At 47.3% G+C, this 22,150-nt stretch overlaps 1 long non-coding RNA gene across 1 annotated transcript in view; it reads right to left on the bottom strand.

Moving 5' to 3' along the window:
* The window catches only part of LOC103562914 (uncharacterized), a 67,143-nt gene that overhangs the window by 4,052 nt on the left and 40,941 nt on the right, over positions 1–22,150 (bottom strand). The window contains exons 3-4 of the long non-coding RNA XR_547762.2: positions 8,024–8,114; positions 7,734–7,938 (exon numbers count right to left, since the gene is read on the bottom strand). This is a non-coding gene — a long non-coding RNA (uncharacterized lncRNA). The remainder of the gene's footprint in view (positions 1–7,733; positions 7,939–8,023; positions 8,115–22,150) is intronic.

Raw genomic sequence — 22,150 nt, 5'->3', positions numbered from 1 at the left:
AACTTACACAAATGTTCTTGACAGGTTTCCTCATAATAGCACAAACTGTGAACAACCCAAATGTCCATCAGCAGGAGAATGGGTAAACAAGATATGGTACATCCACATGAGGGGTCAGCCCAAAGGGATGAGCTGCTGATACAGACAACACGGACAAATCTCAAAATCATTGTGCTGAATGAAGAAAGCCAGACACAGAAGAGGACACGCTGTCTGACTCCACCTACCTGAAAGTCTAAATAATGCAAGCTAATCCATAGTGACAGTAAAGCCTAGACATAGGGAAGGAGAGAGGACAGAGTGCAAAGGGGTACGAGGAGCCTATTGGCAATGAGCAAATAGTTGTTTATCTTGATTGTGGCTGTAGTTTCACAGATGCATAATTTTTCAAAACTCATTGAACTTTAGATACACTTTATTGTATGAAATTACACTTCAATAAAGTTGATTTTAAAATATCATGGGCCAATTTGAAGAATAGCAATTGCTCTTGCAAAAAGCAGAAAATCCTTTTCTTCCTGGAAGCTGCTGGTGAGCAAATTCTAAGTGATTTAGGCTCTCAAAACTATGAATAGGAACAAGTGCAGTGTGTCCACACTGGGTTGGTTTTCCTCCTGAAAGCCACCTGGAGTTTGCCACTCTCAGACTTGGCTTCATTCACAGGCAAGTGAGTGATCCCTCCCCGGTGTAAAATCGTTCTATCCAAGTACGCTTGACCTTGAAAGGGATTTAAGCAGGGAGCTGCAGTTTCTCCAATGCCCCTGACTGCGGAAAGGCCCTTCTCTCTCCAGGAACTGAGCTTCTGCATTCAGGAGTAGTGTCCATTGTAGGGGACTGGAATTGGCCACCCCAAGATATATCTCTTTGGCATGAGGATTATTTGGGGCTGGTTACTTTTAAAAACTGCAGACAGGAAAGAAACTCTGGAAAGTAGAATTTACCTACCCTTTGTTAAGAGACATTTACATTGTAAGGGAAATCTCCATCTGTAAAGGTGTCTCCCTCTCTGCACCAGGAAGAGGGGGGAATGACCTTATCTCTAGAAACTCTTATCAATGAGGAAGGCAAGGACTCAAGTCTGCATAATAACCTTACTCTTGTTTACTGTACTTTTCTGGTGATCTCCCATAACTGACTCCCCCTGCCCCCAACATCCTCCTTTGTCTTTAGTTGAGGATGGTGTTTAAGGTGAGAGCTTCCGCCATTTTGGCGAGTTTCTCAGTTTTTCTGAGCCTCTCCTATGTATACATGTTATAAAGCTTTGTTTAATTTTCTCTTGTTATTCTATCTCACATGAATCTAATTCATTGTCTGGCCAGAAGGACCCAGAGTGGGTAGAAGAAATGTCTTCCCTATACCATGAAGCTGAGAAAGAGCAAAGATGCCCATCAGCCCTTCTTCCCTCTCTGCTGCCCCCTCCACAGACAGCCAGATACACCCATACCCGTACCTGCCCTTGGGCACGTGTTGTGGCTCAGCGCTTCACATGCATTATCTCATTTACTTCACTGTAACAACTGCAGAAGGCAGATACTGTTGAAATGCCTACTATACAGATGAGAAAACAGGGTCAGAGAGTTTATGTAATGAACCCAAGATTTGCTGCTAGTAAGTGGCAGAGCTGTGATCATAAACCAGACATTTGAACTCCAGAGCCAACATCTTAATCACCTCACTCCCTAACATGGAAATCCACTGAGTCGACAACTGTTCCGCTGAAATGGGCCTCCCTTTTCCTCCTGTGACTCAGGCATCACTCTGGGCTCTGTGAGCACTGTCCCCTGTGTGGTGGCATGAGTCCAGAGTGCCGGGCTTCTTCACTGGTGCTTTGCTGCCTCAGGAGGGCGAGGAGCCCGTCACACGGGGCGGGGCTTTCCTGGTTGCCTGAGTCCCCACACAGGGAGGGCCCACACCTCCTGGAGGAAGCCAGATCCAAGGGGGGATTCATTCTTCCAGGGACATTCAGGGAAGAAAGCATGACAGGCCTGAAGCCTCGCTCCTCGGGAGCGTCTCTCTGCAGAGCCACAGCCTCACTGCCATGGACATCTGGTTTTTTGTTTTGTTTTTGTTTGTTTGTTTTTTGAGGAAGATTAGCCTTGAGCTAACTGCTGCCAATCCTCCTCTTTTTGCTGAGGAAGACTGGCCCTGAGCTACCATCTGTACCCATCTTCCTCTACTTTATATGTGGGACGCCTACCACAGCATGGCGTGCCAAGCGGTGCCATGTCCGCACCCGGGATCTGAACCGGCGAACCCCGGGCCGCAGAAGCAGAACCTGCACATTTAACTGATGTGCCAATGGTGGCCCCTGGCTTCTTGCTTTAATCAGCTGCTCCAACACCACGCAGCTCAGCGAGGCTGTAAAGAGGCAGCCCTAAAGACACATCGGCCTGCCATACCCTTCCTCTGCTCAGTCTTCCTCCCCGCCCCAGTTCTTTTCTTTCCTGTTTATTATGTAACGGGGCTCCGCATTAACCTTTTTCTTTTCAATTCCTGCCTCTCTCGGGGCAGTGAGTGTGGCAATCTGGATGTCCAGATACTGCTGCTGCCTGGCTTCCAGAGCTGGCGTCCACACGAATAGCTCTCACGGCTGGCCACGGGCATCCTGCACTTCACCTTGGAGGAGCCATGCCGCCCGCGTCCTCCCCCTGCGAGAGGGTAACACGGCACGCAGCGAGGGCCACCTGCGATGAGGCACGGCGCTGGGAGATGACGAATAGAGGTTGGGCACAATGGACCCTGCCTGAGTTGGGGCACTGTAGACTGGCACTTCGGGGAGAGAGGCTCCGCGGCTCTCCCTTTGAGTCCGCACCACATGAGACCTCTTCAGCAGATACGGTTGTAAGTGACTCAAGTCTCTGAATCTCATGCAGAGACTACGTCACTCCTCAGGGGCAAGGACCCTGGTGTTTCTTCTTTGTATCCCCAGTACAAGATGTGCTCGATGAATGTGTGCCGACTTGTGAAGCCAGCCATAACACAGGTTATGGCACGGTGAGGAAACGGGACTCCTAGAATGTGGGGTAGCAGCTCCATCCTGCTCTCTGCTGTCTATAAATTGGCCCAGCGCACCACTTCTTCCCCTGCCCTGTGTAAAAAGTCAGGCACTTCCTGTGACTTCTTTGTCCATGTCCTCAAGTCACAAACTCAGTATATAATATGTCTAGGCCAGATAAAATCCAAAACTCCACCTGCGATTTAAAGGCCTGCAGCTCCTCTTGGGCACGTGGCCGCCCGGGACAGACAGGAAGGCTCTGCCTGGGGCCGAGGCCGTGTTTGTCTTCTCTCCTATTCCCGCCTTGTTGATTTCTGCTTCCTCCATTTTGCCTGCTGTGGTTTCTGGCCTCCCTGGGGTCTCAGGGTCCCAGGAAAGTTCTGAATGGACTGGCCCTGTCGCCTGCTGGCTCCAGGCTCTCTCAGTGTGGCAGGCATTCAGAGCAGATGCTTCCTCTCAGGTGTTTGCGGTTCTTTGGAGAGCTCTGCTCCTCTTCGAAAGAAAACACAAATTATCCAACTTGCAGCTCTCTTGCCCTGAATGAATTCAACATTATTACACTGGTACCTGACCCAGGATACCAGCCCCTAGGCAACAAGCCAGACCTCCTCTCAGCTCGGTCTGCCCCTACGTGGACCTCTGGGGTGCGACCTAAGGTATCCCCGTGCCCGCTCTCTCTCCTCTTGGGACCCACATTTGGTGCACAGGGAACACGTGTTATTAGCCTGACAAAGTCTGAGTGACCTCTGGTCCCAGCCTAACCTCTCTCCTTTGCTCACCCCCAAAGCTGTTGGCCAGCCCACCCCTCAACGTTGAGGTTCACTTCCCAGGCCAGAGTTGACTCCAGACCACCATGACTCAGTTGTGGAGCCCCCATCTAGCTCTGCACTGGGTGTGAGACGGGAGCAATCCTTGCCCCTTGGCTGGAATCAGACTCCAGTGAACCAACAATGCTCTTCCAAAAATCTGCTTCCCCGCCCCTCTCTTATCTCTACTCCCTTCGGTCCTTCATGTGGCCTTGATGCAGGGGAAGAGCTCAAGAGGCTGTAGGCACTTTTCTGCCAAATCCTTTGGAAGCGTGCACATTGGAATGCACGTCTATTACTTTTCTGGTGCCTCAGCAGTTACACATACACCTAAAGGGACCGAAGCATCAATGCTAGTGAGCTTAACGTACAACTCCTTTGCCCGCGCAGTGAGGTGCAGGCTGGTGGAGGCGCTGTGCTGACTGAACGCCCCCAGATGACGCGCGTTTGTGCCCTGACAGCTTCAGGCTGAAGAAGAGGCCCCATAAACATGAAGTCAAGTTTTTTGTGATGCAAGATTAGAAGGGTTTTCTCCTAGGGGAGCCTGTAATGGCCACAGCTCACTGAGAGCAGCTGAAAGGAAGCAATGGGCCCCGCCCCGCAGCCTTCCACGGCCGTGGTCACAGAGAACTTGGGGTCTGCCAACAGAGTGTTTCCCAGTAGTCCCTGTGGGAATGGATGTGAATATCCACGTGGAATAGAAGGGAAAAGTCCAAAATAAAGTGGCCTCAGGAGGTCCGGGGGTTGAGGGAGTTGTAGACAGCTGGGGCTGGCTTTAGGAACATCATGCCAGAGGCCAACTTTCCCCCTACCTGCAGGAAAAGAGACAGAAATGGTTCTTAGGGCGTTCTCCTGGCCTCTCAGTAGACGTGGCATGCTGGTTTGGGTGACCAACAGACTTGGTTGACATTTGAAGGCAAGGCAGAGACATTTGGGTGGTGACAGTGGTTGGAGACGATGCCAGGCAGTGAATGTCTGATAGAACTCCATTTGCAGGATCTCTCCACTGAGGGCTGAGAAGTGCCAAGGGGATTCAGGGCCAGAACCGATAACTCCGCAGACTGTCGGGCAGAGGAAGTCATTACTGCTGATGGGGTTCAGAACACACTCCCCAAAAGATAGCACCTTGGAATACTGAGTATTTTAAGCTGAAGGAGTTTGAGAAAATGGCAGCAAAAGGACTTAAAATCCTCATGTGAGACATGCCCTTGTTATACCTGGAGAAAAGGAACATCCTAATCTCTGAAGACAAAAGGACACCAAGGGGCTGGCCCGGTGCCGCAGCGGTTAAGTGCGCACGTTCCGCTTCTCGGTGGCTCAGGGTTGGCCGGTATGGATCCCGGGTGTGGACACGGCACCGCTTGGAACGCCATTCTGTGGGAGGCATCCCACGTATAAAGTAGAGGAAGATGGGCACGGATGTTAGCTCAGGGCCAGTCTTCCTCAGCAAAAAGAGGAGGATTGGCAGTAGTTAGCTCAGGGCTGATCTTCCTCCCCCCCCCAAAAAAAGGACACCAAGAAGAATTTTAACAAACTGGCCTTGCTAAATGTCCCCTAGTTTACCACACTTACCTCATACTCCTCAACCTGTCATATTTTTATATGACTGCCCACTCTTCATCGAACCCAGCATAAAAACACTCAGGGCTGTTTCTTTGGGTCTTCATTTCCTTATGAAGGTTCTCATGTCCCATAAAACTTAAATAAAGTTACCTGCTTTTCTCCTGTTCACCTGTCTTTGCCAGTTTACTTTTCAGACCCAGCAGAGACCCTAACAGGGTCAAGGAGAGCTTTTTTCTCCCCTACACTGCTTGGGATTCCTTTCTCGTTAGCACCACATCTAATGGCTCAGAATCCTAAAACGTGAAATCCACAGGAAGATCCAGGGCCCGGCTTTCCCCAGAATCCTTGCCTCTCCTCCAGGCTCAGGAAGTGGGTGGGACCATTGAGAAGGAAACTAGGAGACTGTTTATTTCTGGAGCCCAGGACCTAAGAAGCTTAGTCTTGGTTTCTTCCCATCTGTGCCACCAATCAGAAGCACCACCCCAAAACTCCCCATCCAATAATGATCTCCCACCAACCTTTGCCAAGAAGTCTCTAAAGAGTTCACCAAAACAGCCGCACTAGCTTTCATAGTATCTTCACTTTTCCAAGTGAAATTCCTGCCCACCCACCAAACCCTCCCCTCCTCCTCTTCTGGGGAGGAGGGAGGAAGGAAAGATATATCTGCCAGTGCCTCTGAGCCCAAAGGACTCTTTTCTCTTCTCCTCATCTTCACATATAGTTCCCAAGATCTTATTTGTGAAGGTTGAAATAAAGAGGAGCAGAGACTTCTGGGAAACTAGACTAAGGCCAAGATCCGATGGCGTGAAGGTTTAGTCTGGGGAAACCCTGAAGAACCAGGAAGGAGCTGAAGACATCCAGGCTTGGGACAACGGCCCGGGTTGTTGGGAGGTTGTGGAGGAGCGCTTTGGAAGTGGACCCGATGTTGCCACTCAGCACTCAGGTTAAAAGGCCCGGCTTGCCCGTCGATCAGGACTAGGACAACGCCCGAGACAGTCCAGACGAATGTATTATGCTGCCAAGCTGCATGCTGCAACTCTGCGGGTATCTGCTCAGCCCAAGCGCACTGACTTGGATGACTCAGCAGGAGCAAAGCAAAGCCAGGCCCTGGGCCCGAGAGGCCCCGCCGGCAGTGCAGGGGAGAAACCCTCCATCTGTCTGACTGGAGGGAAGCTCCAGGGGAGAGACCTTAGAGAATGTGTGTCCAACTCAGACATTTCTGCGACAGGTGCTTAAAAAAAGGACATACATTTAGTTATCATGGGAGGAATTATATCTATTTTCTCTTTTGCCATAACATAAACCTCACGTAAAAACGGACGATTGAATGACATGGGGTGGCAAGTGATAGTGCAATTCCGTAAGGGTTTGATTTCAGATTAAAATCCACTTTTACCAATGTTTACGCTACAATTTCACCTGTTCAAATATACACCCAATGAAAATCCCAAACTTTCAGCTTCTAGGTTACAATATGTTTTTTTTTTCCTGAAGAAGATCAGCCCTGAGCTAACATCTGCTGTCAATCCTCGTCTTTTTTGCTGAGGAAGACTGGCCCTGAGCTAACATCCGTGCCCATCTTCCTCTACTTTATACATGGGACACCTACCACAGCATGGCTTTTGCCAAGTGGTGCCATGTCCACACCCGGGATCCGTACCAGTGAACCCCAGTCCACCAAGAAGCGGAACGTGCGAACTTAACCACTGCACCACTGGGCCGGCCCTACAATACAATGTTTTTAAATTTCCTCTTTTTTTTTTCTTTGGCCAAAAATCTCCAGCTGTTTGAAATCCAACAATCATCCCTTAGACCATTTAGTTCCTAAAAGCATGTCCTACATCAGCCTGTGTGCCTTGCTCGGAGGGAAGAAGGAAGCTCTGAAATCAGCCTTTCCCCCTCAGAAGGTTTGTAATTCACAACAAGATCATTGCAAGGGCTTGACAGCTAATGTGTTTCATAAAGTAAATATTTTAAGATTTAACTCATCACACCACACATTCATCATGTGAGGCTTGGCACCCTTGGAGGTTTCGGTTGCATGTTCCGAGCAGGCTGAGCAGTGGTGGGCATTCCCAGCGGGCTGGTTCTGGTAGGAAGCTGAGCCCCTTTCATTTAGATGAAACGTGGATCCAATGCCTTTTAATGGGATTTATATTCAATTAGGCAACAAATGGAAGGAAAATTCTACCAGCGAACACATCTTAGATAACAGAATTAAGCTAATTTACCTCAACCTGATACTATTTTGTTCCTCCTAGAACACAGTATATAGTATAGAAAATTCTAAAGGTTCCTTTAATCTTCATTGTTCTTTCCAGTTTTGTCTGTGCCTGAAAAACACAGACAGCCCTGAATGATGGGCCTACCAACTCTGATGCTTCTCTCTGAGGCTCGAAGAGTCTTGATCGTAAGTGACTCCTCATCCATCGCTGAGCCCAGCCACACGAGCATGCCTTCTGCATCTGCACAGAGCTGTCTTCAGAATGCCAGCTGGTTGTTCACGGTGACCTCTGGCAGTCGCCATGGACTAAACCAGACATTCCTCTTCCAATAAATGGCTTAAATGAACTTCTATAAAACACACAAGGTCGAATAGGTAATAAGATTTAGATAAATCACCACAAAAACCCCATTTAAAAACAAAAAACTTTCCTACCCTTGCACAGGCGAACCGTACGCCAGCGAAACAGAGACGGTGGACAGCCCACTTCTGCAGATGGTCTCTTGCTGAAGTTGCGAAATTGGAGCTTTAAAATGGATTCAGGAAGGCCAGTTGTTGAAAATAACATCAAATATTGAGTAAAGACATTGCCCACCAAATATGGTTATGACTAAATATATATATATATATTTTTCCTTTTTCTCCCCAAAGCCCCCCAGTACATAGTTGTATATTCTTAGTTGTGGGTCCTTCTAGCTGTGGCATGTGGGATGCCACCTCAGCATGGCTGGATGAGCAGTCCCATGTCCCCGCCCAGGATCCGAACTGATGAAACACTGGGCCACCTGCAGCGGAGAGCACGAACTTAACCACTCGGCCACAGGGCCGGCCCGACTAAATATATTTTCAAATGCGTGTTTGCTTAAATGATCATCCTTTCCATCCTTGTCAAATGTCATAGCCTCGATGGTTTGGCTTTACTGAAACAATAGCAAGCAAAATCAATAACAACAACTAAAATTACAGAGGTGCTTAGGCCTTTGGCAAGCAAGGGTAAAGATTTTACTTCAAACCTTCCCCCTGGGATAATGCATCTACCAACCAGCATTTGTCATTAAGTTTAGGGGTTTGAAGGAAGTAGGCATGTCACTCACTCAGCTGCTTGAGGTACCATTTTCCTTGGCCATTTATAGTGGTCCAGAGTCCTGCCTTTGGCCTTGGCTGGTCAGACACTCAGTCTTGAGAGGGCCCCAGATTTGACTGAAGGCTGACTCATGGTCATAAAAGGCTGACGTACAAAGCCACATACTCACTTAGTAATTTCCAGTGAGAAATAGAGCAGTCAGTTGGGCTAGATGCACACATCAGCCCGAGCAGCCCATTCTTTCCTGCAGGCGAGGGAAGCCAGTTTAGCTAGTGGTCATCTGATCTGTCTAGAGTCAGAGCAAGGGGCAGGATTAAAGGAGTCAGGGGCTTGGTCCCAGCAGATTTGGATGGCCCATTGGACGATCTCTACAATAGATCTTCCTGTCCCCAACATTGACTGGGCACTCACTTCCCTGGGTAGTGTTTGAGTGGGCGCTAGTAATATTTGCTTCAGCCACTCTTCTTCTTCTAATTTCCATGGCCAACCAATTCCCTCTTAATGACACTTTCTTTCTTTAGGACATTTGATTAAGTCATCAGCAGTCTGGCTATCTGGGAGCCACTATCTATCTCTAAAGTGACTTTGCACGTCTCTGCTCTGAGCCCTTTTGAACTTAAAGGATAATTTATTTTCCCTTTTTCAGCCTCCACTTAAAAACTGTAAGGAACACTAAAGGAAAGCAGAGAAAGATCCCTGAAGATTGTGTATTATCAGGAAGGTGTGCTGTCCTAGGGAGGGAGCCTTTGAGGTGAAGTGGTCACTGAGCTGGTGGAGAGGAGACAGAAGTCATGCCATGTGTGGGTAGTAGTGAGGGATGTGGCAGGCACCTGTGGTAACATTGAAGAAAGAGAAGCAGGTGGCATGTCAACCGCCTCTGAGAGTCTGTTGTGCTGAGACCGTGTCTTTTTCCCAAATGTTTCTCCAGCACCTGGCAGTGTCTGCTACATAGTAATTGCTCAGTACATGTGCAGAGCAGAGATCAAAGAAACTAATTTATTTAGAGTAAAGGATTCATGCTGAAGAATTTCGTGTGGTAGAGTCCTGCATCAGTGGAAAGAACAGTGGAGCCGGAATCAGAGGGTCTGAGTTGTGTGATCCAGTGTGTGACCTGGAGCAAGTCAGCTGACCACTTTGGGCTCGGTTTCCTCATCTGTAAATCAAGGATGACAATACTCAGTCTGTCCACTTCACTGGATTGCTGTAAAAAACAACTACAACAGTGAGTGGAAAGCTGCTTGGGAAAGGACAGTATGCGCAGAAGGTGGTGGCAGTGATGATAAATAACCTAGCTCCTTTAGCTATTCTAAGGAAAAGCCATTAACGAAGAGAGTTGCCAGTCTGTCTCTGCTGAAGTCCCCATCTGTGATGTAAGATCATGGGTGAGGCTGCTGATGAGGCTCCAGGGGGCTGGAGAAGCAACAGGGGTTTCTCACCCAAGGTTGGCAGACCTGCCAAAATTAAGAGCAAGCACAGTTGAGAGTCAGTTGAAAAGCTGAGCTCAATAAAAACAGGAGATTCTAAATAGGGCAACACAAGTGAGGCGTCAAGAGCAGAAGCACGATCCAGGACTCTGAGCATCATGGAGGGGAGATGACAGCAACGTTCTCAAGTAAGCACGTGCCCAGAGAAGGGTGACAGCCTGTAGCTCCTTTTTATTAACAGCTTTATTGAGATATAATCATATACCATATGACTCAACCATTTAAAGGGTACCATTCAAGGGCTTTTTGTGTATTCACACAGTTATGCACCCCCCATCACAGTCAATTTTAGAACAGTTCATTAGCCTAAAAAGACAACCCCTACCTCTTAGCCATCACTCCATCTCCCCACCCCACCAGCATCCGGAGGCAACTACTAATCTATTTTCTGACTCTATAGATTTGCCTATTTTGGACATTTCAAACAAATGGAACCATACCATATGTGGTCCTTTGTGAATGGATTCTTTCAATTAGCATGTTTTCAAGGTCCAACGAATACTGTAGCATGTATCAGTACTTCATTTCTTTCTCTTGCTGAATAATATTCCATTTTATGGATATACCACATTCTGGCTATCCATTCATCAGTAGATGGACCTCTACTTAAAAGAACACTGTGGACCACTGGAAAATCCATTCGGTAAGTGACTCTTCCTTTCACCTACACACTGCCAACAGAACAAGTGATTCACGCTGTTGTCCAGTTGTGAGAGTTGCTTTGAGGCCCTATCTTGCAACCTGAATACCTGAGGACCAGCCACTGAGGCCAGGGCTTCCCTGAGACAGAATGTCTGGAGCTTCCACTGCATAAAAGTCACAGACTCATCCAGATATCAGACCTCCAAACTTTTCCCCGTCAGCCATATGAGCTTGATACCAGCCCTGCTATCAATTTCCCTACATCAAACCCAGCATACATGAAGTTAAAACCAAAGAACTTATTCCTGCTTACTCCCTGGTTTCCTGGCTCCAGAATCCACTATCCTCCCTGGAGACAAATGGCCAAGGACAAGCACCTGCATTCACTATCTCTTCCCCACAAAGAGATACAGGCTGGTGCAAAAGCTGCTGACCAGCCAAGGTCACAGGCTCCCTCCTCTCTGCAAGTTGTCTCAAGGCCAAAGACAGGCTGGTGGGAAAGCTCCGACCAGCAAGGCCATATGCTCCCCCTACCTAAAACCCCAAATAAAAACCCTTTCTTTCAGCTTTCCAGGGAGTTTGGGATTTCAGCCTTAGCTGCTGTAGGGGAGGAAGACTTTTCCTCTACCTAATGTGGGTTCATCTGGCCGGAGAACAAATTAAATTCACATGAGACAGAATAGCAAGAGAAAATTAAACAAAGCTTTATGAGGACCACAGCCCGGGGAATTTCTTCCTGAAGGAAGAAAGGGCACTGAAGAAGTGAGGTATACAGAGTGGTTATATACCCCCAAACAGGACGTTTCACATATGATTGAAATGTCCCTCCCACAGTGGGTCTGCTATCTCGGAGGGCATAGCAGGAGGCAAGTCAATTGTCTGGAGCTGGGCGGTCACAGGTGAGCGCAGCAATCAGTTCCTAGCCTAAGGAAAGATGCTTAATCCTTAAAGAAATGCCAATGTTGGGAGGGGGAGGGAAGTAGTTACAGGAGGTTACCAGACAAGCACAATAAAATGCAGATTTAAGTCCTTGCCTTTGTTATTGATTAAGAGTTTCTAGAGATAAGGTCATCTGCCCTTCTTCCTGGTAGAGAGGGGGATATCTTTACAGATGGAGATTTCCTTTACAATGTAATTGTCTCTTAACAAAAGGGTAAGCAAGTTCTACTTTTCAGTTGCTTTCCTGTCTGCAAAGAAACCAGCCTCAAATAATCCTCATGCCAAAGAGACATATCTTGGGGTGGCCGTTTCCAGGTCCCCACACTGCCCTTTGTCCTTGCTCAGCGCTGTGCAATAGTAAAGTCCTACTTTCTTCCCGGAGTCAAAGATTGGCTTGCTGCGCAAGGGGTGAGCGAACTCACTTCAGGTTCGCTATCAAGCTCACAGCCCCAGACTCCAGACCCTAGCTCTGGCTGTGCAAGAGGCTCTAGAATTAAACATTACGAGGTTGGATCCCCTCCAGCTGGGAGCCCCAGTCAATGAGATAAGGGAGGTTGTACTGGACTGAGTGGAAGGCTGCTGGGGGCACCACAGGCAGGGAACCAGGTCTGCCTTCCCCAGAGGCCAAGGGAAGCTGGGAGCAAACATGAACAAGCGAAGACCTTTCTCTCGGAGCTCGTGTTCCCCTTTGGGTGAAACGGGTCACACCTGATCATTTCTGGCCTTCAGCCTGGGATCCCCTCTGGCTCTGTAAGACCTTCTCTTCTGAAAGATGAAGACAATAGGGCCTCTTAACAGATTCTCTTGTCTTAATTGTGTGCTTTTATAGTTTTCTGAGTTTATAAGTGGCACATTCAATGAAAATTTGAAGGAAAAGAAAGCAAAGCAAAAAGTATAAAGAAAAGAACAGTGACTTTGCACTCAGATTTAATTGCTGCATCTGCTGTTTGCTCATTCTGGAAGTTTCTATTTTATATGTGTAGATCTCCTGGACTTCTGCCTCGTGGTTTCTCACCTCTTGGTGTCATTTTTCTCTCTCTTCAACTGTGGGGAAATGTCTCCATGTCTTCTGGCCCTGGTTTAGCATCAACCATGTCCATCTGCCTCCACGCATGTCCAGACGTGGCGGCTGTGTCTTCTACCTGTCATCACTCTTCCTGCCCCAGTGCTCCCCTTTTCTGTCTGACTGCTCCCACGTCTTGGGGGCAATGCACCCTTGACTCTGAGGATACAAATTAGAGGTGGTTTACGGCTTCATAATGGGCATGAGGCGATACTTCCAGAAGGGAACAGTTTTGCTCTGATTTTTCAGGCCAACCCCCTCTTTCGTCTTAAAAAAGATATTTCAGTATGTCAGGTGGTTTTTCTCCACAAAGAGGGGCTGTTCCTGTGTGCCCAGTGTTGGGAGGTGAGACAGATTCCAACAGCAGCTGTGTGGCTCATTAACCCCGCAGTCCTAGTGAGGGGAATGACGAGATTGTCTGTGGTTCTGCTTTCCCACGTGAGAAGTCTGGTTGCAAGTGGGAAGTCAGTGCACTCGACAGCTGGAGGCAGCTTTGGAGCAGTCCAGCCCCATGCTGCACTTCCTTTTCCGAGTTTGTTGGGCAGCCCAAGGTCCATGGGGCATCTTACCCTGCCCTGGCCACCACCGCCCTCCCTGGGAACCCGCCTCACATTTGGAGACACCATCTGCCGTTGCTGGGAGCCGCAGACGCCTTCTCACGGTACAGGGCTCTGGCACGGGCGGGACTGAGCTGTCACACCTTACCTCAGGTCCTCCGATCGCCGCCTTCGCCTTCCCTGTGGACGCTCATCCCTGCAGCCTCTCCTTCTCCAGGATAAGGGGTTTTAGAAGGGACCTGCTTGAGTTCCCTTCCACTCACTCCCTGTGGCAGACATGACATCATCATTGGCCCGCAGTGTCTGTCCCCCTTCCTCCTTGCCTCCAGAACAGTGTTTTTGTTCCTGGGGCCATTGTGGGCAACCCAAGGTGGCCATGATTCACCTAAGCTGGTGGTTCTCTGGGAAGGCTGTTAACCACACCAGGAGGTGCTTTGGAATGTGTGTGTGTGTGTGGAGGGGCTTGTAAATGTCTGAATGATTGAAGGGTGCCAGAGAGCAGGGGGTGCTGGGTGCCCTGCGTGTGTGGGAGAGTTGTGTAGCACAAAGCCCAGCCCTGTGTATGCTCTAAGCCCACCGGAAATTCATGGAGAGAAAACTGTGTCATCTGCACCCAACAATCTAACTCCATTTTGTATATAAGCACAAAATATTTGTGTCACAGCTTTAACAAACACTAAAATTTTCCAAGAATGCAGCTATTGCGTAAATTTAAGAAAGATTGTGCTATGCTTTGTTGTTTGTGCTATGTTTTGAAATTTACCAGGAGCTGTTCAAATTACAGAAAATAGCATCACTGCCAGGCATCACTCCTCCGTCTGAGTTGACAGTGCCACACCCCAACAAGGCAGCTGTCACGTGTGAGCGTGGGATTGAGGGGATCTGAGTCTCCGTTAAAAGACTTAGACTCAACTGTTATTAAATAAAGGGAGAGGCATGAAACACAAGTATTTGAATTAAATTCATAATTAAAAATTGTTTTCAAAATAATTTCGTGTTTGTCATCCGTATTTAAAATTTTTTTTCTTTAGCGTAATGATAGGATTATTGTGAGAATAACGACATTTATTTATTTTGGGGTTGCCTATTGTTTTTCAAGCTTATTTTGATCCTCTTGCCAGAATTGCACCAAACACCTTCTCTACAGCCCTTTTTATTATTATTTTTTCTAAAACACCTTCTAGTCCATTGCTTATTGAAACACAAGGCCTCCAAGGGATTTTCAGGTCCTCAAGGCTAAGCGTCTATCTTGATGTGTCTTTGAGACGTCACTCTATAAATAGTAAATGGGTTTTCTATGGCACTTCGTTCCCTGTCCCATGTAGTAAAGAAAGAATTATTCTGACGCTGCATTTAGCAATAAGGCTCAGCTTACTGAGAGAATGTCACAGTCCTCACCGCTTCCACTTCCATAGGCTGTAATTTGTCTGGACTGTTAAGGTTTTTCTCCCTCTTTCTTTTGTCATATGCAAACAAGTCTGGTTTGTTACTACTTATACTTACACTGGTTTGTATTCTAGTGAGCACTTGAACCTCTGCTCTTTCACCTTCCCGTCCTTGTGTGGAATATCTTCTGATCTTCTTTCTTTTTTTTCTCAACCATTTCTTATAAATAGGTGCAACATCTGACTATGACAGTGTCTTCTAGTGGAGGCACACTGAGGCAATTATGCACTGAAATGCATAATATTTTATTTTAAACTACCTGCCTCTTATTTCTTATTTTTATGTTATAGTTAGGGCATTACTCTGAAATTATGGATATAGTTGGGTTATATGATCTTCATTGCTTTTCAGGATAAAGTAGTGTTACAAAATATTTGTTTTCTAAAAGGAGGGATTTGTCCTGATAGGAATGGGTTTAGGGAAAATACGACAGTCTTGTCCCCCAGTATCCCAGCCTCCCTGGAGCCCGCAGGCCGTGTGACCCAGTTCCAGCCAAGCAGACGCCTGTGGGTAGGAGAGTGTGGGAAAGCTTTGTGTTCTCTTGATGACGGGGATGCAGTGGCTTGCCTGTATCCTCTCCCTTTTTTGTTACCTGGAATGCTGATGCATGGCTGAAACTGTAGCTTGTGACCATCAGGTGACAGGTCCAAGGAGGAAACCAATAAACTCAGGACAGCAGACCCAGAAGAGAAAGTGCCAGAGCGCCCAGACTAAATCTTTGACCTACTGAACCAATGCAAATAATTCCCTACTTCTGGATAGTTATGTGGGAAAAGTGTTCTTTAAGCCATTGTAAATCTGTTTTCTGTTACCTGCTTCACTAACTAACAACCAACCATTCCTTTGCCTACACTGATGCCCAGGCTAGCTGGTCTCACCTGTAGCTGCCACACCAACGACTTGGGAGCATCCTGAATCAGCAGTGACTTGGAAATCACTATTCTAGAAAAATCTGTGAATGAGATCTCTTCCAGTATGCACCACTATTCTCGGGGAAACTGCCCACATTCTCCTCAGAACTCTCCATTTTGAATGCTTCTTCAATCTTATGAATAAACCGTCGGGGGAACTCGACCCGGTGAGCGCGGCCTTTGACGCGTCCTTAGGAAGGCAGCTGGGCGGTGGGCCCTAGCACGGCCTGGAGCCGAAACTGCTGAGCTGAGGTTCTGCAGGACAGCAGTCACCAGAGTTCTGTTGTTCCGTAACGCCAGTAGCACAGATGAAATAAAAGCAAATCTGTTAACTCCGCTGCTGTTACCACTTCACGCTAATTGTTTAGGTGAAGTGGTTTTGCCTTAATTATGGAACATTATTCAATTAAAGTGCATTTGACCACCCGCAACTTTTGTTCAAGAGCACTTCACACACAGACACCTCTAATCAGAGCACAAAGCACTTAAATACTTAAACGCTTACACGCGTGTAAAAACCATAAGGCATGACATTCTTCCTGCTAAAGGGAACCTTCGGCCATTGTGTCTGTGCAAGACTAGGCTTTAGAAATAACGAGTAACTGAGAGTGTTCACGCAGAGTATTTAGAGGAGTGTGGGAAAGGCACCAAAACTATATTTGTTCTCCAAACTCCAAAAAAATCCTTGACACCATCTTTGTAGCGAAATATAAAATGATGGAAACTATAATACAATTGATTTATTCCCTAACCAACCAGCAGAAAATACAATAGAGACTTTAAGAGACAGTTTGCAATAGGATGTGGAAGTTATTGTGTCCAGAAATAGGTCACTTACTATAATTTCAGGGAAAAGGTTGAGTTGGTGCTCAATAACTGCTCTTTCTCTCAGTGCCTGGGGTGCACCAGGCCGTGTGCTGGGCGTTGGCCAAGATCAATAGCAGGAGAGACACTGTCCCTGCCGCCTCTCAATTGGCAGTACGAGGCTGGGGCAGGTGCTCAAAAAGGAAGGTGCAAAGGTTGCTACTACCCAGATCAAGATGAGCCTTGGGGACAGACATGTCAGGGGTTTGGACTTTGTTCCAAGGGCATAGAGAAGTCACTGGAAGTTCTGCATAAAGTCTCTGTGTCACTTTTGCATTGTAAAACCATCTCCCTGGCTGCAGAGTGGAGACTGCATGGAGAAGGAGCACAACTGGAAGCCAGGAGTCCAGCCGACAGGTGTAGAGGTGGGGCAGCGCGGAGAAGCAATGAGACGGCTCGAAGAGAGATTTAGGAAGCAGACTTGAAAGGACTTGCTGAATTACTGGGCATTGGCTTGGGACGCTTATGATTCAATGGGTCTGAGTCTGGGTCCAGGAAGCAGAATGTGTTTAACAAATACAAGCCAAGAGTTTTGGAAGTACGTAGCATTTCCCCTATCTCCACTTCGTGACTGAGCGACTGGAGTCCTAAAGCTGGTGAGCGATGTTCCCTAGGTGACAGCCTGGAAATGTGGCTGCTCTCTTGGTTAGTTGGCACTTTGTGCTTATTTCTATTTGTGAGTTCTGCCTTTCTTGGCCAGCAAACCTCTGGGCCAAGTGGAGGTGACAGATGTGTCATACAGAGCACCAGAGTGAGCAGTCTTTGAAGGAAACTTCCTATGGCCTCTGTGTTAGTAGAAGAAGAGATTGAGGACATTCCTTGAGGGTTTGCCCTCAGGTCAGGTTCTGTCTGGATGCTATATTTTATCTCATTTTATATAGTATTATCCTTGTTCTGATGAGAAAAACTTAGACTCAGGAAGGTTAGGTGATCTTTCTAAATCACAATCAGGAGTTTATGGTGTCGCACCTCAGGTCTGCCTGGCCTCACACCATCGTCTGGTGCCTCCACTGAGCAACAGCCGTGGTGGGGCGTGAACAACAGGGCCGCTCCCTTCTTTACCACCATGAAACTACAAAATGGTATGTGGCTGAGCCCACTGCAACCACAGTCCCATCTTGAGCCTGTGACTTGGGATTTCTCCCTGCTGATAGGCACATCAGTTAACATCTGCTGAAATTTAATACTTGAGTCAATCTTTGGCTAGCACTGTGGATCTGACCTTCCACCCACTTAGAGAAAGTGTGGAGGCCTTTTCCACTGTCAGATACAAATGAGATCCAACTGCCTGAGACTTCACCCCCTTGCCAGATATTTTATATGTTAAGTTTCCCGCCCAGTGTATCTTTTCATTAACCATACTTTTTTTAAGCTGCAGGCTGCAACCCATTAGTGATCCCAAAATCAATTTAGTGGATCACAATAGCCTTTTAAAATATTGGAATAGACTAGCCTAGAATAGAACAAGAACAGAAAATATGAGAACATACCTCACTGAGTAAAGGGTGTTATTTTGTGAAACTTATGTGTCAGTTGTGTTTGTATGTGATGATAAAAAGTCTATTTCTTACTCTGAGTTGTGGCACAAAAGAAAGAAAGAAAACCACTGCTTTGGAGGGCTCTGTCATCCTTCCTTTCTGGTTCCTGAAAGAGCAGCCCTCTCTGCCCACGGGAGAAGGTTAACTTACAAGCTGAGAGATGGAGGGGAAAGGAGAGGCGGAAGGTCGAGTCTTCAGGCAACCAGGAAAATAACAGCTTGCAATGAAGAGAGACTCCCTTGTCAGCAGGGCATCCTAGGCTAGTGTGCTCAGAGAGACGCCGCCGTGTATACTACATTATTCTGTTGCATCCACTTTACTGTTTTCTCACGTCTCAAGATTGCTTTGGGATACTGCTTTGTGGATACTCAACAGTTTGGCTTCCTGGATGCCGCAACACGAAACAAAGAAGTGTGTATATTTCTTATTTAGCTTTTTATTATGGAAAAATTTTAACCACATACAAAAGTAGTCAGGATAGTTTAATGAAGCCTCACGTATCATCACCCAGCTTCAACAATGGTCAGGTTGTGGTCGATCTGGTTTCCTCTGTAACTTACCCACTTTCCATGTATGCTATCATTTCATGCATAAATATTTCAGTGTGTATTCAAAGAGGGGACGTTCGAATGTTTATGTCTGCGGGGGTCCTCCAAATCTGAGCCTCATCTGCCGCGGCTGAAGAGAACACATCCCTGAGACGTGAGGCTTTGGCAGAAACACAAGAACAGATAGTCAGGCCACACGAAAAGACGGTCATGTGGCTTATGTTCCCTCCTAACCAAAAAACTCACACACACACACACACACACAAACTGATCACATATCCCAAGGCATCCTACAAGGGAAAAAAGGGAACAGGGGCCGGCCCCGTAGCCGAGTGGTTAAGTTCGTGTGCTCCACTTCGGCAGCCCAGGGTTTGGCTGGTTTGGATCCTGGGCGTGGACACAGCGCCACTCGTCAGGCCATGCTGGGGCGGCATCCACATGCCACAACTAGAAGGACTCAAAACTAAAATATACAGCTACATACTGGGGGGCTTTGGGGAAAAGAAAAAAACAACTGAAGGGAAGAGATGATGAAGTGGGGAAAGAGAGAAAGATTGATAAATAAGTAGAAATAAAAATAATTTTATTTTTTTATTTTTATTTATTTGTTATTTTTATTTTTTTAAGATTTTATTTTTTTCCTTTTTCTCCCCAAAGCCCCCCAGTACATAGTTGTATATTCTTTGTTGTGGGTCCTTCTAGTTGTGGCATGTGGGACGCTGCCTCAGCGTGGTTTGATGAGCAGTGCCATGTCCGCACCCAGGATTCAAACCAATGAAACACTGAGCCGCCTGCAGTGAAGTGAGTGAACTTAACCACTCAGCCACGGGGCCAGCCCCAGAAATAAAAATAATTTTAAAAAAAGGAAACAGAATGGCTTAATAAAAAGTGGGACCCCAGAGCCCGTAGTCACCATGGTGACCATTGGAGGTTGTCTGGTCCAACACCACGGTTTTGCCAGTGAAGTAAGGGAGGCCAGAGAGGGGACGTGACTTAGAATAAGGAGCCAGAGGACAGCTCTCTGATCGCCAGTCCACAGGATCAAAACAGGACGTCACTGCGTTTCTCACTCAAAGTTAGGAGACGGGAAGTTATTGAAGGGGTGGCCAGATAATCAGGAAGAAGAAGAAACTGCAGCCGCGGGCTGTCTCCTAAGTGGACGGACATTCTAGATCTTCATCGGTCCTGAGTCAATTCCCACACCTTTAACTGCCCGCATGTCGATTCCATTTTAAAGAAAATGCAACATTCTAAAACCTTTCTTAGATTATCCCCTTTCTCAGCAACTGATCCTTTCCTTTTCGTTTCCGTGACTCTGTCCTGCCTCAGGGTCAAGTCCAAACTCCTCAGCCAGGCCTTCCATGGCCACTTGTCCCATTGATGAGGATTTTAGGCTGGTTACTTTTAAAACTACAGATGAGAAGCAGGCTCCGAGGACTGGAATTTTGCTTGCCCTTTCGAGAGACATTTGCATTTGTGAAGGAAGCGGGGGGATGAGCTTGTAGGGACCTGAAATTGGCCACCCCAAGATATGTCTCTTTGGCATCGGGATTGTTTGGGGCTGATTGCTTTTGATAAACTGGGACAGGGAAGGAGGCTCTGGGGAGTGGAACTTGCCCTTGTTGGGACACACTTACATTTGTAAGGTAAATCTCTATCTGTTTTAAAAGGTGCCTCCCTCTCTGTACCAGGAAGAAGAGAGAGATGACCTTATCCCTAGAAATTCTTAATGGAGAAGGCAAGAACTTAACTTGGTTGCTGTCTGGCAATCTCATGTAACTGGTTTAGGGTGGTGGCGTCTAACCTTTCTAACCTTTACTTAATCCGATTTGATTCTTGTCTAAAAGTCATGGGATCACCCAATGACCAGACCCCACCTGCACTGATGCCATTTTAACTTCTTTTTCATGTTCTTTCCTTTGTCTTGTACAGAGATGACTCACATACCTATGCCTTAAATTTAGCCCTAACCCTCAACTCGGGGCAGCCAGCGGGGGCAGCAGAAGCGGCGGCAGCAGAAGCTCTGACTGCCCATGGGTCCTGTCCCCATGCTATTCTATACTATTCTCTAAATAAAAGAGCACTACTGCCAGATCTTAAGAGTCTAAGAAATCTTTCTTTCAACTCCTCGGCTCACCGACCCCGCATCACCATGACCTCCACCCCACTCATCTCCACGCAGCTGGATTGGTCTTCTCTCTGTCCTCTGAGTGCCGTAGGCTGGTTCCCCTTCCAGGCCCTGCAAGGGTTCTCTCCCTAGTGTACAACCTTCCTTCCTCCTCTCGCTCCTTATCTTGTCTGGCTCCCCTTTGGCCTCCCTCAGCTCTCTAAGCTCTGGGAAGCCTTGTGCTCCCAGACACTCAGGTCTCTATCTCTCCCCTTGTCTGGGTGCCTGCAGTACTTAAATCTGTTTCATTCACACTGATGCGGGGTCGGTGAGCTGAGGAGTCGAAAGAAAGATTTCTTGGACTCTCAAGATCTGGCAGTAGTGCTCTTTTATTTAGGGAACAGTGTGGAATAGCATGGGGACAGGACCCACGGGCAGGCAGAGCAGCTGCTGCTGCCCCCGCTACTGCAGCGAACATGGGTGCAGAGTAAGGCTAAATTTAAGGCATAGGTATGTGAGCCATCTCTTCACAAGACAAAGAAAAGAACATGTAAAAAAGTTAAAATGGTATCAGTGCAGGTGGGGTCTGGCCATTGGGTGGTCCCACAACTTTTAGATAAGAATCAAATCGGATAAGTAAAGGCCAGAAGCCACCACCCTAAATCAGTTACATGAGGTTGCCAGACAGTAACCAACTTAAATCCTTGCCTTCCCCTTTAAGAGTTTCCAGAGATAAGGCCATCCCCCCTTCCTCCTGGTGCAGAGGGGGAGGCATGGAGATTTCCTTCACAAATGCAAATATCTCTCCAAGGCAAGCAAACTCTGCTCCTCGGAGCCTGCTTCTTATCTGCAGTTTAAAATTAACTGGCCTAAAATCCTCAACACACACGGATGCTTTTTAATATTGCCTTTTGACTAAGTTACCTTGGTTCACCTAATGATCTCCTCTGTCCTCTACTCTCCTTGAGGTTAACACTCAGGATTCTCCTTTTGCAGACTATCTCCCATTGTGAACTAAATAGGGGCAACTAATCCGTCAGCGCCGCAGGGCACTGTGGGGTGAGCTTCAGAGTCAGAGATCCTTGCTCCACCGCTCAGTCACCACGTGACCGCAGGCAAGTTAACTGACTGCCCTCAGCCGCATCCTCCCCTTGTAACTCCAGGAGGCTGGTACTTACCCGGCAGGGTAAATACAAACGTATCTGCTTACGCAGGTGGTATCTAGAACCTCCGGGTCTATCTCAGGAAGCCACTGAACAGTTCCCCTTTTTTTTTTTTCTTAAAGATGGGCACCTGAGCTAATAACTGTTGCCAATCTTTTTTTTTCTTTTTTTTCTGCTTTATCTCCCCAAATCCCCCCTGGTATATAGTTGTATATC

The sequence above is a fragment of the Equus przewalskii genome, chromosome 18, assembly GCF_037783145.1.
Source record: "Equus przewalskii isolate Varuska chromosome 18, EquPr2, whole genome shotgun sequence".
Classification (NCBI taxonomy): domain Eukaryota; kingdom Metazoa; phylum Chordata; class Mammalia; order Perissodactyla; family Equidae; genus Equus; species Equus przewalskii.
The sequence above is the reverse complement of the archived record's forward strand: the minus strand, read 5'-3'. Positions and strand labels throughout refer to the sequence as shown.